Raw genomic sequence first — 17,629 nt, forward strand, 5'->3', positions numbered from 1 at the left:
TTACGTGGCAGCCGGCTAGGGGAGACATGGCTACCCACAGTCACGTGTCGGGGCGGAAGGCGAGTCATTGATTACGACCTCAGATGACTCCAGAGCAGGTGCCATATTTAAAGGCCTGCCAGCTGTGCAGTCACTCCTGTCTTGGAGTCATTTGCAGTTTTGTGCAGCCTAAAACTCTGTCTGACTGTACCCCCCCAACCCCCCATGGAGGGCAGAAGACGATGGCAAGACAAGACCCAGGGTGGCCCCATGGTTCAGTGCCTCCCTGCAGATTCTCCTCCAGGCTGCAAGAGAAAGGTGGGAGGTTCTCTTCCCCTGCAATGGCAAGAAGAGGTCCTCCTGCCTGACCAAGTAAGCCTGGGTGGAGATTGCAGAGGAGGTTAGCGGCTGTGAGGTCACCCATTGCAACTCGGTCCAGTGCAGGAAGAGGGTCAACGATCTTCTGCATTCTGCAAGGTGAGTGCTCCATACCAATTGCCTTTCTGAGCATTGCAGGTGACTACACAGGAGGTTGCGTGCAAGGGTAGCAGCGCTGCAGTGTGGGCTGAGTGGTTAGGGTTTTATCTCATCCTGACAGATGCATGGCTACCTCTCGGACACAGGCCACCTTCCTTCATAGCTCACCCCCGCTTAACTCCCCACCCGAGTGTCAGCATTAGATACATCAAATCCCCCAGAAGGGATGAGGGGTCGACATGAGCAGAAATGTCATGCTGACCTCTCTGCCATTCTCTACTATCTGCACCTTTCCTTTTGCAGAACAAGAGGGCCTATAATGGGAGGGAGATGGTCCGGACTGACCGGGGACTCCCAGATCTTTGTCCACTCATCTCCGTGAGGAAGAGGCATTGGAGCCGGCGGGCACCCAACGCGGCCGTGCTATCTTGGACGGGCAGTTTGGAGTCCCTGCACAAGAGAGTGAGGACTGACTCCCATAGGCATGCGCATTAATGTTGGAGACGCATGGTTGGCATCAGGAAATCTATGCAGCTTAACCCACATATGTTTGTGTCATGAAGGTTGCCGTACGCAGGGGTCCACAGCCACAGGGGGACAGTCATCCACCTCCGAGGAGGATCACTCAGAGGATGCACTGTCCCCTGAATCTTGGTGGGTACCCGCTTGGCATTAGAGTCAGTGTCACAAGCTGGTGAGTGCACCATACACACGTCCGTGCAGCTGGCTGAGGCTAAGACAGCTAGGGCCTCTGATAGGCGGAGAACTGTGGGTGGCCAGGCCCATGCTGAGCCCCAGGATGATGATGAGAAACTAGTGTTGACTGCACAGGCCATGCTGGAGTTGCAGAGAGAGGTAAGGAAACATCAGGAGGAGATGCCAGAGGTCACGCACAGCCATGAGCAGACGATGGAGGAGTCCATCCATGCCATGACTGCAGCCAAGTCTCAGGCCTATGGGTTGGATTTTACTGGGGTCCCAACATGGGCTCCGTGGCAGAGAGGCCAGAAGATGGTTCCGGCAGAGGCCTGCCAGAGTGCAATGCAGGGAGGGCCAGGCCCAATCCTTCCGGCAATGGTGAGGCTCCGTGGCAGCACCCCCGCCACTGGGTGACAAGATCTGCATTTAAATATTTAAATGAAAAAAATGAATACATTAACATGCACTTACCTAGGATCTAATGATCAGGCCGCAAACTTCAGAGCGGGGGCCGGCACTCTCGCGCCTTCAGTTCCCCGCCTGGGGAAAGCAGACACTGGTGAGGAGGGGGCGGAGTTAAGATTTTTAGTGCAGGTGGGGGCGACAGGGTCAAATACTTGTCATGAGTGCAGGGGATTTGTAAACTTTGTACAGTTGGGGGGAGGTCATATTCCAAAGATAAGTGTTTTTTGGTGCGGGAGATCATTTACTTATTTTATTTGTTAGTGGGGGGGGGGGGGCGATGGGAAAGGGGCATTAGAATTTTATTTGGTATATTTTGCGGGGGGGGGGGGGTGGTGTGGGGATGCTTCTTTAAAAATTAAAATTAATCGTCAGGGCTGGCTGCCCTTTAAAATGGCGCCTGCACCTGCACACAGGCAGCTGGCGCTCTTGCCGGGGTCAGACAACCTGCCTCCTCTACATGATTGGGGGGGAGGGGTTGGACTGAACCCGGCTATTTAAATGAGCTGCCGCACGGTAGATTGCAGTGGCTCGGAAATGCGTGTGGGCCACCATTTTTTTCACCACCACTGAGAGTGGCGGTGGGTTCTTAAAATCCAGCCCTATGAGTGCATGGCTCCCTCCATCGAGAGGTTGCCGACCCTCATGGAGAGCCAAATCCCACAGATGCACGTAGACCTGCACACCTTTTCCTTGGCTATGAGCTCGACGTAGCAGTGGCAAGGCGAGGGAAGGAACAGGAGCCCGGAGCCTTCTCCAAATTTTGATCCTTCTCTGGTGAGTAGGGAGACTTGAGAGCCCCTCAGGGCACTCCGAATGTGGCTACCAGCTCCTCAGTCCCTCTGCCAGTGAAACCGGCTCCAGCAGCTGTGAGTCCTAAACTAGTCCGACACCATCAGGCAGCCGGAGCCTTCCAGGCCTCAGGTAGCCAAAGGACACCCACCAAAGTCATCGCAAGCCAAGGGGCAGCAAGATCAGCAGCCTGCCTCCAGCCCAGCTGCTGCCCCAGGGATCCCACTGTGTAGGAGCACCCGCAAATGTATTAAGAAGACCACATAGCCCCACTTTGGATCTCATGGGTGCAGCATATATGTTTTGTGGTAGATAATTAAAATATCCTTTGTTCAAATCATTAGGCTTAATTGTCTGAAAGCCATGTGCCATTATTCCTTAACTGTGAACTGCTAACCTCCCCCTTAGGCTATGCCAATGTTACCACAGCCCTCATTAACATATGGTCTTTCATGGTCACTAGCACACATTGCAGCCGTGCATAGGACAGGGACCACAAATGGGACAGAAGCGACAAAGTTCAGGCATTACGGTGAGCCTTTATTTCACTCTGTGTAATTGGACACTGGGATGGCTGCAAACAAATCATTATAAGGTTGTCTCCTGCCTCCGTCACACATTGCTTAACCTGTCTGGCCTCCTGCCTTGAGACTTGAGGATGTGACAATTCTGTCAGCAGAGTTGCTGATGGACCTCGGAGCCCAACCCTGATGATGGTCCACCATCTTTCCAGCGTTGTGAGCAAACAGACCCATCACACAGCAGTTGCCCAACCCTGATGATGGTCCACCATCTTTCCAGCGTTGTGAGCAAACAGACCCATCGCACAGCAGTTTGCCATCCCTATACTGACCTCCTCTCCAAACCCACACTTAGCCCCCTTGCAGAGCCCCCAGGACCTCTTGCAGAGCCCTCAGGATCCTAGACACCCTTGCAAAGGACGCAAAAATGCAATCCCACAGTGGCCACCAAACACCCTGCCCCCCCAACGCTTCCCCTCTGCAGCAATACTCCAGGATGCCTACCCATTTCGGCAATGTGGCCTCTCGCCTCAGTGCCGCCAGGTTTTGCCGGTTGGGAATCTGAACGCATGTGAGTGTCACCTGCTGTTCACAGAATCGCTCACTGATCATTAAATCACCTGTAAATTGGCATTTCAGCAATTTAAAGTAGGTTCCAGTCACATTGCAGCGGCAATGCCACCATTGTACTTTCCTGCCATGGACAAAATCTGGAACTGACGTGATGATGCTGGATTTTCGGGCAAACGGTTGCTTAGCAATTCTCCGTCCCCCCATGCCACCATATCTGCCCTTGATGGCCACATTAAAATCAGCCCAATACCTTTCCCAGTTTTGGTCTCCATATTTAAGGAAGGATATACTTGCATTGGTGGCAGTACAGCAAAGGTTCACTAAATTGGTCCCTGGGTTGAGAGGGGTGTCCTATGATGAGAGGTTGAGTAAATTGGGTCTCTATTCTCTGGAATTTAGAAGAATGAGAGGTGATCTTATTGAAACTTTCAAGATTATAAAGGGGTTTGACAGGGTAGATACTGAGATGTTGTTTCCCTTGGCTGGGGAATCTAGAACAAGGGGACACAGTTTCAGGATAAGGGCCAATCATTTAGGACTGAGATGAGGAGAAATTTTTCACTAAAAGGCTTGTGAATATTTGGAATCCTCTACCCCAGAGGGTTGTGGATGCGCCATCAGTGAATATATTTAAGGCTGAGATAGACAGATGTTTGGTCTCTCAGGGAATCAAGGGATATGGGGAATGGTGGGAAAGTGAAGTTGAAGCCCAAGATTCAGAAGCTGGAAGTTGGGTGACTCATTTTTTGGACGGCCCAGACAAGTGGCCTCTTTCTGTGCCGTAAACTTTCTATGATTCTATGAGCCATGATCATATTGAATGGCGGAGCAGGCTCGATTGGCCTTATGGTCTACTCCTGCTCCTATGTCTTATGTTCTTATTGGTAGACTGTCAAAGAGGTTGGTTGACCGTTACTGTGTGGTTAGAAAACTGTTTTGTGAAGTTTGTCAACTTTTACTTTGTGATTAGGAGTCTGTCACTAAGGCTGGTATACTGTCACTGTGAGGTTGGTGGACTGTCACTTTGAGTCTGTTAGAATGTTACTATGCGGTTGGTAGACTGTCACAATGTGATTGGTAGATTATCACTGAGATTGGTAGACTGTCACTTTGAGTCTGTTAGAATGTTACTATGCGGTTGGTAGACTGTCACAATGTGATTCGTAGATTATCACTGAGATTGGTAGACTGTCACTGTGAGGTCAGTAGATTGTCACTGAAGCTGATAGAATGGTGATGAGACCAATGGTGTTGACGGCTGTACCAGCTCTCGCTTTTCCTCTTGTCTATTACTCAGAAGCTGACCAGAACATGCCCGCTGAGACTGGATGCTGTCTCTTTGACAACTGGACCAATGTCCATGAGCCTCTGGGACCAAGTGGTGGTTTCTGGTTTCTCACATCCTGTGCACAGCCGGGGCTAGAGAATAAAGTGATACTGTGCTGGTGTTGATCAGTGACTCAGGGCTGGAAGGTAAAACATCTGGATACTATAGCTTTGGGGATCGGCATTAATTTGACAATAAATTGTCTGCATGGTGGAGGCAGGGAGCCACTTGAAATCTTTGTGCGGGCTGCAGACCCCCAGTTGAGAATCCCTAGGTTAATGTACAGAAAACAGAGTAAAAATAAGCAGGTTATTTTCGGGTTGGCAGGCTGTACCTAGTGGGGTACTGCAAGGATCAGCGCTTAGGCCTCAGCTATTCACAATCTGCATCAATGACATATATGAGGGGACCAAGGATAATGTATCCAAGACCATACAAAGTTAGGTGGGAATTAAGCTGTGAGGAGAAGGCAAAGAGGCTGCAAAAGGATATAGACAGGTTAAGTGAGTGGGCAAGATCGTGGCAGATGGAATATAATGTGAATAACTGTAAATAGAAAAGCAGAATATTTTTAAATGGTGAAAGACTGGGAAATGTTGGCATTCAGAGGGACATGGGTGTCCTTATACAAGAATCACAGCTTGTTAACTTCAGATATAGCAGCAAATGGTAATTAACCTTTATTAGAAAGGGATTGAAGTGTAAGAACAAACAAGTTCTGGTCCGACTGTATATGGGCATGGTGAGACCACAGCCAAGTACTGTGTACAGTTTTGTTTTTACCAAAGGATGGATACACTTGCCTTAGAGTGAGTGCAACAAAGGTTCACTAAATAATTCTTGAGATGAGCGGATGGTTCTATGAGGATAGATTGGGTAGACTAGGCCTATATTCCCTAGAGTTTGGAATAAGAGGTGATCTCTTTGAAACATGTAAAGTTCTTAAGGGGTTTGACAGGGTAGATGCTGGCTGTTCCCCCTGGCTGAGGAGTCCAGAATGAGGGGTCACAGTCTCAGAATAAGGGGCTGATTATTTAGGACTGAGATGAAAAGAAATATGATCAAAGGATTGTGAATCTTTGTAATTTTCTATCCCAGATGGCTGTGGATGCTCAATCATTAAGTATATTCAATACAGAGAATGATAGATTTTTAGAAACTAAGGGAATCAAGTAATATGGGGATAGTGCAGAAGGTGTAGCTTAGGTTAAAGGTCTGCTACCCGATCCGAACCCGACGACATGTGTCAGGTTCAGGTTGGGTCGCTCTTCCGGGTCCAGCGTTTGGGCTCGGGTAGGTCCGGGTCGGTTCGGGTCTGGGTTGAACACACAAAGTAAGAATTGCATTTTGCTCTGCTGCTAAGTGTTAAAAGTAAAAAACCTACCTGAGCTGGGAGTCCAGGATGTCAAGGAGGGAAACTCTTGAGTCTGCGCAGTGAGCGTCTCTATGACGTCAACATGCTCATGCTGCAGCTTCCTGCAGATTCGGAGTTGCAAGGTACGTAAAGGGAACATTCCGGTGGTCAGGTCGGGCTTGGGTCGGGTCGGGCGCGGGAAAAATTAGAGGGACTCGGGCTGGTTTGGGCTCGGGTCCGATATGGTCCTGTTGGTTTCAGGTCAGGTTTTTATTTCCTAAGCTGAGCAGGCCTTCAGCTTAGGTAGAAGATTAGCCATGATTTTATTGAATGACAAAGCAGACTCGAAGGGCCGAATGGCCAACTCCTGCTCTTATTTTATTATGTTCACTGTTTTTGGCAAACCTTGTCCCAGGTTCATACCGATGCCTACTTTTTTCACCAGAGGGAGAAGCTGCCGAAGAACTTTGTCAAAGGCTGTAAAAAGATGCAAAATAGGAAAACTCACCCCAACCCCAGTGTGAAATGCTCACTTCATTACCCCGATTACCATTCCCTTTAATTCAAATTAACGTACTTATTTTTAAATAACCTTAACTAATATTCTTCTTTACTCCCTCCCCGCCCTCCATGGAGCACGTGCTCGCACGAACATGGGCAGTTGGAAGGAGCTGGCTCTCGAGCGGGAACACTGCTTTGAACGGTAGTTGCGATGACCAATGAGAATGCCCACTACGCCTGGGTTGTAATCGTGACGACCAATCCGGGCTACGGTTAAAGGCGGTTGGAGGAGTTTGAGAAAGGGTGGGCGGTGTGTTGAGCGTTGTCAGATTAATTTGTTTGTGTTGGAAATTATTTAACACGGGGGAATGGCCTTAATAACAATTGTAGTTTTATTCGACTTTCTGTACTTTAGCTATTCCATTTTGAAGAAAGACTGTAGGTAAGGGAGCAAGTGTCATCGTTGTTTTGAAATGTTACTGTCCGCTCCATTATTATCCCAACAGACGCTCCATCGAATCACGAAACCCGGGCGTCAGATCATCAGACTTCTCTATTTCACGAGGTTATTTCATACCAAATGCCAGCTAGTCTATCAAGCCCGCTTCACATCATGATGGCTGGTCCATTAATCGTATCTACTTTCTGCACTGATGACTGTTTTCCTTTGGATAGCTGGTACTTTCAGATATTAGGATAGAAGATTTCCAGCCTTTAAATTTTTTTTTGCTAGCTGTCAAGTTGGAACGCCTTAGCAGGCGGCTACTGTGGGGTTTCTGCTGCTGATATTAAACGGAGTTTGGCCGGTGCTTGATCGAATGAGAATCCTTGCCAGAAGCCAAGTTCCTCCTCTGTTCCTTTCTCCTCACTGGGGTTCTAATTGGCTTCCCCCTTATTTTGAAATTGTGTCCCCTGGTTCTAGACTGTCCAACCAGGGGAAACATCGTAGCTGCATCTACCCTGACTATCCCTTTAAGTATTTTGTAGGTTTCGATGAGATGACCTCATTCTTCGAAACTCTAGAGAATACAGGCCCAGTTTCCTCAATCTCTCCTCATATGACAGTCCTGCCATCCTGGAAACAAGTTTGGTGAACCTTCGTTGCACTCCCTCTATAGCAATAATATCCTTCCTAACGTAAGGGGACCAAAACTGCAGACAGAACTCCAGGTGTGGGCTAACCAAGGTTCTATACAATTGAAGCAAGACTTCACTACTCCTGTACTTAAATGCTCTTGTGATAAAGGCACATTAGCCTTCTTAATTGCTTGCTGCACCTGCATATTAGCTTTCAGTGACTTATTGGCGAAGACATCCAGGTCCCTTTTGTACATCTACACTTTCTAATCTCTTACCATTTAAGAAATACTCTGCACATCTGTTCCTCCTACCAAAATGGATAACCACATTTTTCCACATTATATTCCATCTGCAATGTTCTTGCGCACTCAGTAAGTCTGTCCAAATCCCTTTGAAGCCGCTTTGCATCTTCCTCACAACACACATTCCCGCCTAGTTTTGTGTCATCCGTGAATTTGGAAATGTTACATTTGGTCCCCACATCCAAATCGTTGATGTATATTGTGAACAGCTGGGGCCCAAACACTGATCCCTGTGGTACCCCACTAGTCACAGACTGCTAATGCTAGAATGACCCATTTATTCCTATTCTCTCTTTTCTGCCTGTTAACTAATCCTTAATCCATGCCAGTATATTACCTCCTATCCCATGTGCTTTAATTTTGCTAACTAACCTCCTGTAGGGGACCTCATCAAAAACCTTCTGAAAATCCAAGTATACTATGTCCACTGACTCCCCTTTATCAATTCTGTTAGTAACATCTTCAAAAAAAAATTTCCAACAGGGTCATCAAACATGATTTCCCATTCATAAATCCGTATTGACTATGCCCAATCAGTCATTATTATCCAAGTGTCCATTAATCACCTCCTTTAGAATAGATTCTAGCATTTCCCCAATGACTGATGTATGGCTAACAGGTTTGTAATTCCCTATTTTCTCTCTCCCTCTCTCCTTAAATTGTGGGGTGACATTTGCGACCTTCCAATCTGCAGGAACCGCTCCAGAATCTACAGAATTTTGGAAGATGATCAGTGCATCCACGGTCTCCATAGCTACCTCTTTCAACACTCTGGGATGTAGAATATCAGGTCCTAGGGACTTATCAACCTTCAGCCCATTAATTTGTCCAATACAACCTTCTTACTAGGTTCCTTCAATTCCTCATTCTCCCTGATCCCTTGGATCTCTAATTCTGGGAGATTTCTTGTATCTTCGTCAGTGAAGACGGACACAAAGTAATCATTTAGCTTCTCTGCCATTTCTCTATTCCCCATTATAAATTCTCCTGACTCTGCCTTTAATGGACCCACATTTGTCTTAGCCAAACGTTTTATTTTTATGTACCTATAAAGCTTTTACAGTCTGTTTTTGTTTTTTGCTAGTTTACATTCATATTCTATTCTCCATTTCTTTCAGTTTCTTCGTCCTCCTTTGCTGTATTCTAAAATCCTCCCAGTCCTCAGCTTCACTACTATTCTGATACATTTTTCCACATTAAGTGTGCTATATAAATGCAGGTTGTTAAAGGAAGATTTATAAAGCAGGAGGTATTAAATATGGGTAATATCTTAACCTTGGATGTCATCGATGTATATTGGTTTTGTTGTATTGCTGTGTTACTTCTGTTTTGTTTATGCTGCCAAATATCAGCAACCACACTCTAGGTCCCAGACTATCCACTGAGAAATGCAGTGAAAAGATTTACTGGAATGTAGTATAATTTATATACTATTGTATGAAAATAAACTTTTCATCAATAATGCACTGCCCAATTGAAGGTAAATATTTTTGCTCCCAAAAATGTAATTATTAAGTGATTCAAATCCAAAGTAATCAAAGGATTACTGTAATTTTAATAGTTACCAGTAATTCTAATTTAATAGCTATGAATTAACAGCAGTAAAATGTAGCTGCAAACATGCCCACAAAGTATCTATTTTTCCATGACATGACGAGTCAATGAAAAACACTATTTCCAAGGCTGAAAACACAGCTGAAGTAATTCAGTAGTTTTTTTTAAAAGGAAAAGATAATTTGCTTAATTTTCAAATGTGTAAATTATAAATTGTTATTGGTTTGTTATTGGTTATTTGTTATTGGTGTGCTTTCTTAATAGTGAGGTAAAACTTGCTTATTCTTTGAACTATCAAGATAGTGCAATCCCCAAAAGGTCAGGTAAGTAAAAAGGCAAATTTTAAAAATATTTATTTTTATGCTCATCAAAGTGAATGACGTTACTCCTGGGCATTAGAGCTCTTCCCGTTTAAATTATCTAGTGTGAACATTAAGCACTGCTAGGTGAGGTGTAGAATAGCCAGATCAGAGAAAAGTTCAGTCTGTTCTGCCACAACATAGTGCCTCTGCTTCAGCCTCTAAAGAGCATTCTTATCATAGAAGCAGCACTCTTTAAAATGCTAATTGTTTACTGCTCCCTCTGCAATCCCTAAAATTCTTCTACATATTCTCATCCTCCCACTTGGTCGTGCCATTTTCCATGGCTTATCCACTTCCATGGTCTATCTCGCAAGCAAGGCCATCTCCAACCACTTCTCTGTATATCTCGCCATCCATTACCAACATTGCTACCTTCATTATCTGTTCCTGGGGGAGGGGGGGAAGGAGAGAATCTCTCCCCTAAATTACTGACAAATACTCTTTTGAAATCCCAACTGCCTAGCCTTTGACCCTCCATTTGCTCCAATACTTAGCAGCCATCAATTTACCTAACCACTCTCACGTCCATCTATGATGCCCTTGCCCAGAACAAAACCTTTACCCTCTCCCATCCTAGTTGCTCTCTTTGGTATGGCCCCCATCCTTGTTCCATCAAGTCCAAAGTGTGTACGCAACTGGTTTAGCCATCCATCACCAGTTCTGGCTGGACCCTATTAAGAGCTATCTTATGCCAAAACTATAATATTCCAGGGTTTTCCTGGAGGTCAAAGATAATGTGAAAACACTCAACTGGAGGAGAGTTAATTTCAGTGAGTTGAAAGAAAATTTGGCCCAGGTGGATTGGAATAAAAGTAAATAAGCAATGGGAGACCTTTAAAGAAGAGAGAGCTTGGGTATAGAGTAGACACATTTCCACGAACAGACTTCAGGAGGGCATCGTGTTACGACTGAGGTGGGAGTGCACTGGCATTTCTAGTTCCACTTCTGCACAGGTCACAACATGTATTTAAATGTTTACCCAGATACCAACGTTGTCCATCATAGACTACTCTTATCCAGAATAAAATACACCAACCAGGTTTCTTTAATAAACAACAAAATTATCAGTTTATTATAAAACAAAACATAACCAGTAACAACGCAAAGCATTAACACAGATTGAAATATGAAAGTTCCTTTTAACAGTTACTGAAGGCGCCAAACTTAAAGAAAAAGCCTATAATTGTGCAAAAATGGGAGGCAGGTCGGAAGATTAGGCAGAATATAAAAAACAGCAAAGAATGACTCATTGATGAGGAAGGGTAAAATTAGAGTAGGAGAGAAAGCTAGCTAGAAATATAAAGACAGATAGTAAGAGTTTCTATAGATATTTAAAAAAAAGAGTTAACAAAGTGAGCGTTGGTCCTATAGAAAGTGAGTCTGGGGAATTAATAATGGATAATAAGGAGATGGCAGATGAATTGAACAGATATTTTGCATTGGTCTTCACTATTGAGGATACAAATAATATCCCAGTATTAGCTGTAAGTCAGGAAATGGGATTCTTGATAAGCAAAGGGGTTTTTGGAGGTAGGTGGAAATGTGGAGTAATCCATTCAGTCATACACATTGAATGGCGGAGCAGGCTCGAAGGGCCACGTGGCCTACTCCTGCTCCTAGTTCGTATGTGTTTACACACGCACACACTAGAGGTGCTTGAATAATTTAAAAAATATAGCGATATAAAGGAAGAAGAAAAATGTTTAAAATCCTGATACAGTAGAGAACCAAGCTAGAGTACAGAGGAGAATTGAAAAAGGGAATGAGGGGCAGAAAGAGTGAGAGAATAGATCAGCTGGCACCATAGAAGGAACCCAAAAGTCTTTCATTAGCATAAATAGTAGAAGTATGGAGCTGACGAGGGAACCAGAGTGGCCATGGCTGAGATACTAAATGAGTACTTTGCATCTTCATTAAAGAAAACGATCCTGCCAATCTTTCAGTGAAGGAGGAGGTAGTAGAGAAATTGGGTGGATTAAAAATAGACAAAGAGGATGTATTTGAAAGGTTGGCAATACTCAAAAGTACCCAGTTTGGATGGGATGCATCCTGTGCTATTGAGGGAAGTAAGGGTTGAAATTGTGGAGGCTCAGGCCACAATCTTTTCGTCCTGCTTTGGTATATGGTGGTAACCCTCAGGTTGGTCTTAGCACTTTGATGTACATTAATGACCTGGGCTTGGGTATATAGGGAATAATTTCAAAGTTCAGAGATGATACAAAGCTCAAATGTAGTAAACAGCAAGGAGGATAGCAACCGACTTCAGGAGGACATGGTGTTGCGACCGAGGCGGGCGGAGTGCACTGGCACTTCTCCACAGATCACAACATACATTTGAATGTTTACGCAGATACTGATGTGGTCAATCATAGACTGTATTCTTTATCCTAGAATAAAATACACCAACCAGATTTCTTTAATAAACTACAAAATTATCCATTTATTATAGAACAAGACATAACCAGTAGCGAAGCAAAGCATTAACACCGATTGAAATATAAAAGTTCCCTTTTACCTTAACACACACACACGTTAACAGAAAAATAGAGATTTTCTCTTTGGAGCTCTGTTACTAAAAAGAATACTTTGGCCAAATACTTTATTCTTGAAGAAAAAAAATATGGAAAGATGTCAGTTGTACCTTTTTGGTTTGGCTTCCCAAATACGCGTAGACGGCTGTCACCGGGATCTTCCTAGAACAGTTCTTTTCAGACGCGGTTGAAGATCAATTTGGGCAGGCTTTCCAGCAGATATACAGCATCAGTTTCTCTATTTCTTACACTTGATTCTCAGGAAGTTTACCAAAGAGATGGGAAAGGGTGCTGATGGTGACTGCTCTCTTGGCTAGTTTTCTCCAACTGTTTTCAAAACAGTTCACATCCCAACACACTGTCCAAAGCAAAACCAAAAACACTATCTCAAAAGTCGAGCCTCCCAACCCCTATAAATCTTGACCTTACTTCTCTCTAAACATCTTTCCCAGGTCAAAAATTCCCAGCTGGGTACTTGTCTGAAGACTAGTGACTTCCAGTATGGGTTGTTTACAAACCAAGTCCAACAGACGTACCAATGATGGTTTGTTTTTAAAAAAAAAACGAAGTCCAGTGTCTATGCAATCCTTTTTTCAGTTTTAAAACACAAGTCCTCAAAATTTAACAAAATGTGGAAGTACTTTCGGAACAACAGACAAACTGCCTCTCCTCATTCCTCCTCCCAATATCAACAACATGATACAAATTTAAAGGGGCTGCAGCAACAGAGACACCTGGGCATATATGCACACAAATCTTTTGAAGGTAGCCAGACAAGTTGAGAAGGCCTGTGTTTTAATTTAAAAAAAAAGTGGGATCCTTAGAATTAGTAACAGGCATAAGAGTACTAAAGCAAGGAAGTTAAGCTAAACCTCTTATAATTCACCAGTTTAAACCCTCAGCTGAGTATTATGTCCACACTTCAGTAAATACGTCAAGGCCTTGGAAGAGGAGATTTATTAGAATGTTGCCTGTCTGCTTAACCCCTCCTGGGAAAATCTGGAATGGTTCTCCTTTAGAGCAGTAAAGGTTAAAAGGAGATTTGATAAAGATGTTCAAGATCATGAACAGTTTTTATGGAGTAAATATGGAGAAACAATTTCCAGTGGTGAAGAATGGGTAACCAGAGGACACCAATTTAAGATACTTGGCAGAAAAACCATTGAATTGAATTGCAGTGAAGGAGGCCATTTGACACATCGCGCCTGTGCTGTGGTCTTTGAAAGACAATTTGAACAATTTAGTCCCATATCCCAACTTTTTCCCCATAGCCCTTGCAAATTAGTTCTCTACAAAGACATGTCCAATTGCCTTTTGAAAGTTCCTATGGAATCTGCTTCCACCCTTCTCCATTTAAGAAATATTCTGCCTTTCTGTTTTTTTTCCCACCAAAGTGGATCACAATTCTTCACACTATATTCCATCTGCCATGTTCTTGCCCAATCATTTAGCCTGTTCAAATCCCTTTGAAGCCTCCTTGCATCCTCCTCACAACTTGCATTCCCTCCATGTTTTGTGTCATCTGCATGTTGGAACTATTACAATTGGACCCCATATCCAATACATTTATATAATGACACTTGCTGGTGTCCTTGCTTCACTGCTGTCTCCTCCTCCCACCCCCCCCCCCCCCCACTTTCTCCTCCTCCCACCCCCCCCCACTTTCTCCTCCTCTCCTCCCCCCCCCCACTTTCTCCTCTCCTCCCCCCCCCACTTTCTCCTCCTCCCACCCCCCCGCACTTTCTCCTCCCACCCCCCCACTTTCTCCTCCTCCCTCCCCCCCTTTCTCCTCCTCCTCCCTCCCCCCCCTTTCTCCTCCTCCTCCTCCCCCCTCCTTTCTCCTCCTCCTCCCTCCCCCCTCCTTTCTCCTCCTCCTCCCTCCCCCCTCCTTTCTCCTCCTCCTCCCTCCCCCCTCCTTTCTCCTCCTCCTCCCTCCCCCCTCCTTTCTCCTCCTCCTCCCTCCCCCCCCTTTCTCCTCCTCCCTCCCCCCCTTTCTCCTCCTCCCTCCCCCCCCTTTCTCTCCTCCTCCCTCCCCCCCTTTCTCCTCCTCCCTCCCCCCCTTTCTCCTCCTCCCTCCCCCCCTTTCTCCTCCTCCCTCCCCCCCTTTCTCCTCCTCCCTCCCCCCCTTTCTCCTCCTCCCTCCCCCCTTTCTCCTCCTCCCTCCCCCCCTTTCTCCTCCTCCCTCCCCCCCTTTCTCCTCCTCCCTCCCCCCTTTCTCCTCCTCCCTCCCCCCCTTTCTCCTCCTCCCTCCCCCCTTTTCTCCTCCTCCCTCCCCCCCTTTTCTCCTCCTCCCTCCCCCCCTTTCTCCTCCTCCCTCCCCCCCTTTTCTCCTCTCCCTCCCCCCCTTTCTCCTCCTCCCTCCCCCCCTTTTCTCCTCCTCCCTCCCCCCCTTTTCTCCTCCCCCTCCCCCCTTTCTCCTCCCCCTCCCCCCCTTTCTCCTCCTCCCTCCCCCCCTTTCTCCTCCCCCTCCCCCCTTTCTCCTCCTCCCTCCCCCCCTTTCTCCTCCTCCCTCCCCCCTTTCTCCTCCTCCCTCCCCCCTTTCTCCTCCTCCCTCCCCCCTTTCTCCTCCTCTCCTCCACCCCCTTTCTCCTCCCCCCTCCCACCCCCTTCTCCTCCCCCCCTCCCACCCCCTTTCTCCTCCCCCCTCCCCCTCCCCCCCCTTTCTCCTCCCCCTCCCCCTCCCCCCCTTTCTCCTCCCCCTCCCCCCCCTTTCTCCTCCCCCTCCCCCCCTTTCTCCTCCCCCTCCCCCCCTTTCTCCTCCCCCTCCCCCCCTTTCTCCTCCCCCTCCCCCCTTTCTCCTCCCCCTCCCCCTCCCCCTCCCCCCCTTTCTCCTCCCCCTCCCCCCTTTCTCCTCCCCCTCCCCCCCCTTTCTCCTCCCCCTCCCCCCCTCCCCCCCCCCCTCCCCCCCTTTCTCCTCCCCCTCCCCCTCCCCCCCTTTCTCCTCCCCCTCCCCCTCCCCCCCTTTCTCCTCCCCCTCCCCCTCCCCCCCTTTCTCCTCCCCCTCCCCCTCCCCCCCTTTCTCCTCCCCCTCCCCCTCCCCCCCTTTCTCCTCCCCCTCCCCCTCCCCCCCTTTCTCCTCCCCCTCCCCCTCCCCCCCTTTCTCCTCCCCCTCCCCTCCCCCCCTTTCTCCTCCCCCTCCCCCCCCCCTTTCTCCTCCCCCTCCCCCCCCCTTTCTCCTCCCCCTCCCCCCCCCTTTCTCCTCCCCCCCCCTTTCTCCTCCCCCTCCCCCCCCCTTTCTCCTCCCCCTCCCCCCCCTTTCTCCTCCCCCTCCTTTCTCCTCCCCCTCCCCCCTTTCTCCTCCCCCTCCCCCCCCTTTCTCCTCCCCCTCCCCCCCTTTCTCCTCCCCCTCCCCCCCTTTCTCCTCCCCCTCCCCCCTTTCTCCTCCCCCTCCCCCCCTTTCTCCTCCCCCTCCCCCCCTTTCTCCTCCCCCTCCCCCCTCCCCCCCTTTCTCCTCCCCCCTCCCCCACCCCCCTTCCCCTCCCCCTCCCCCTCCCCCCCTTTCTCCTCCCCCTCCCCCCTTTCTCCTCCCCCTCCCCCTCCCCCTCTTTCTCCTCCCCCTCCCCCTTTCTCCTCCCCCTCCCCCCTTTCTCCTCCCCCTCCCCCCTTTCTCCTCCCCCTCCCCCTCCCCCCCTTTCTCCCCCCTCCCCCTCCCCCCCTTTCTCCTCCCCCCTCCCCTCCCCCCCTTCTCCTCCCCCCTCCCCCCTCCCCCCCCTTTCTCCTCCCCCTCCCCCCCTTTCTCCTCCCCCCTCCCCCCCTTTCTCCTCCCCCCTCCCCCCTTTCTCCTCCCCCCTCCCCCCCCTTTCTCCTCCCCCCCTCCCCCCCTTTCTCCTCCCCCCCTCCCCCCCTTTCTCCTCCCCCCTCCCCCCCTTTCTCCTCCCCCCTCCCCCCCTTTCTCCTCCCCCCTCCCCCCCCCCTTCTCCTCCCCCCTCCCCCCCTTTCTCCTCCCCCCTCCCCCCCTTCTCCTCCCCCCTCCCCCCCTTCTCCTCCCCCCTCCCCCCCCCTTTCTCCTCCCCCCTCCCCCCCCCTTCTCCTCCCCCCTCCCCCCCCTTTCTCCTCCCCCCCTACACCCCCCCCCTTTCTCCCACCCCCCTCCCCCCCCCTTTCTCCTCCCCCCTCCCCCCCTTTCTCCTCCCCCCTCCCCCCCTTTCTCCTCCCCCCTCCCCCCCTTTCTCCTCCCCCCTCCCCCCCTTTCCTCCTCCCCCCTCCCCCCTTCTCCTCCCCCACCCCCCCCCCTCCCCCCTCCCCCCCTTTCTCCTCCCCCCCCTCCCCCCCTTTCTCCTCCCCCTCCCCCCCCTTTCTCCTCCCCCCTCCCCCTCCCCCCTCCCCCCCCTTTCTCCCCCTCCCCCCTCCCCCCCCTTTCTCCTCCCCCCTCCCCCCCCCTTTCTCCTCCCCCCTCCCCCTCCCCCCCCTTTCTCCTCCCCCCTCCCCCCCTTTCTCCTCCCCCCTCCCCCCCTTTCTCCTCCCCCTCCCCCCCTTTCTCCTCCCCCTCCCCCCCTTTCTCCTCCCCCTCCCCCCCTTTCTCCTCCCCCTCCCCCCCTTCTCCTCCCCCCTCCCCCCCTTTCTCCTCCCCCTCCCCCTTTCTCCTCCCCCCTCCCCCCCCTTTCTCCTCTTCCCTCCCCCTTCTCCTCCTCCCTTCCCCTTTCTCCTCCTCCCTCCCCCCCTTTCTCCTCCTCCCTCCCCCCCTTTCTCCTCCTCCCTCCCCCCCTTTCTCCTCCTCCCTCCCCCCTTTCTCCTCCTCCCTCCCCCCCTTTCTCCTCCTCCCTCCCCCCCTTTCTCCTCCTCCCTCCCCCCCTTTCTCCTCCTCCCTCCCCCCCTTCTCCTCCTCCCTCCCCCCCTTTCTCCTCCTCCCTCCCCCCCTTTCTCCTCCTCCCTCCCCCCTTCTCCTCCTCCCCCCCTTTCTCCTCCTCCCTCCCCCCCTTTCTCCTCCTCCCTCCCCCCCTTCTCCTCCTCCCTCCCCCCCTTTCTCCTCCTCCCTCCCCCCTTTCTCCTCCTCCCTCCCCCCCCTTTCTCCTCCTCCCTCCCCCCCTTTCTCCTCCTCCCTCCCCCCCTTTCTCCTCCTCCCTCCCCCCCCTTTCTCCTCCTCCCCCCCCCTTTCTCCTCCCTCCCCCCCTTTCT

Source organism: Heterodontus francisci, chromosome 36, assembly GCF_036365525.1.
Source record: "Heterodontus francisci isolate sHetFra1 chromosome 36, sHetFra1.hap1, whole genome shotgun sequence".
NCBI classification, from domain to species: Eukaryota; Metazoa; Chordata; class Chondrichthyes; order Heterodontiformes; family Heterodontidae; genus Heterodontus; species Heterodontus francisci.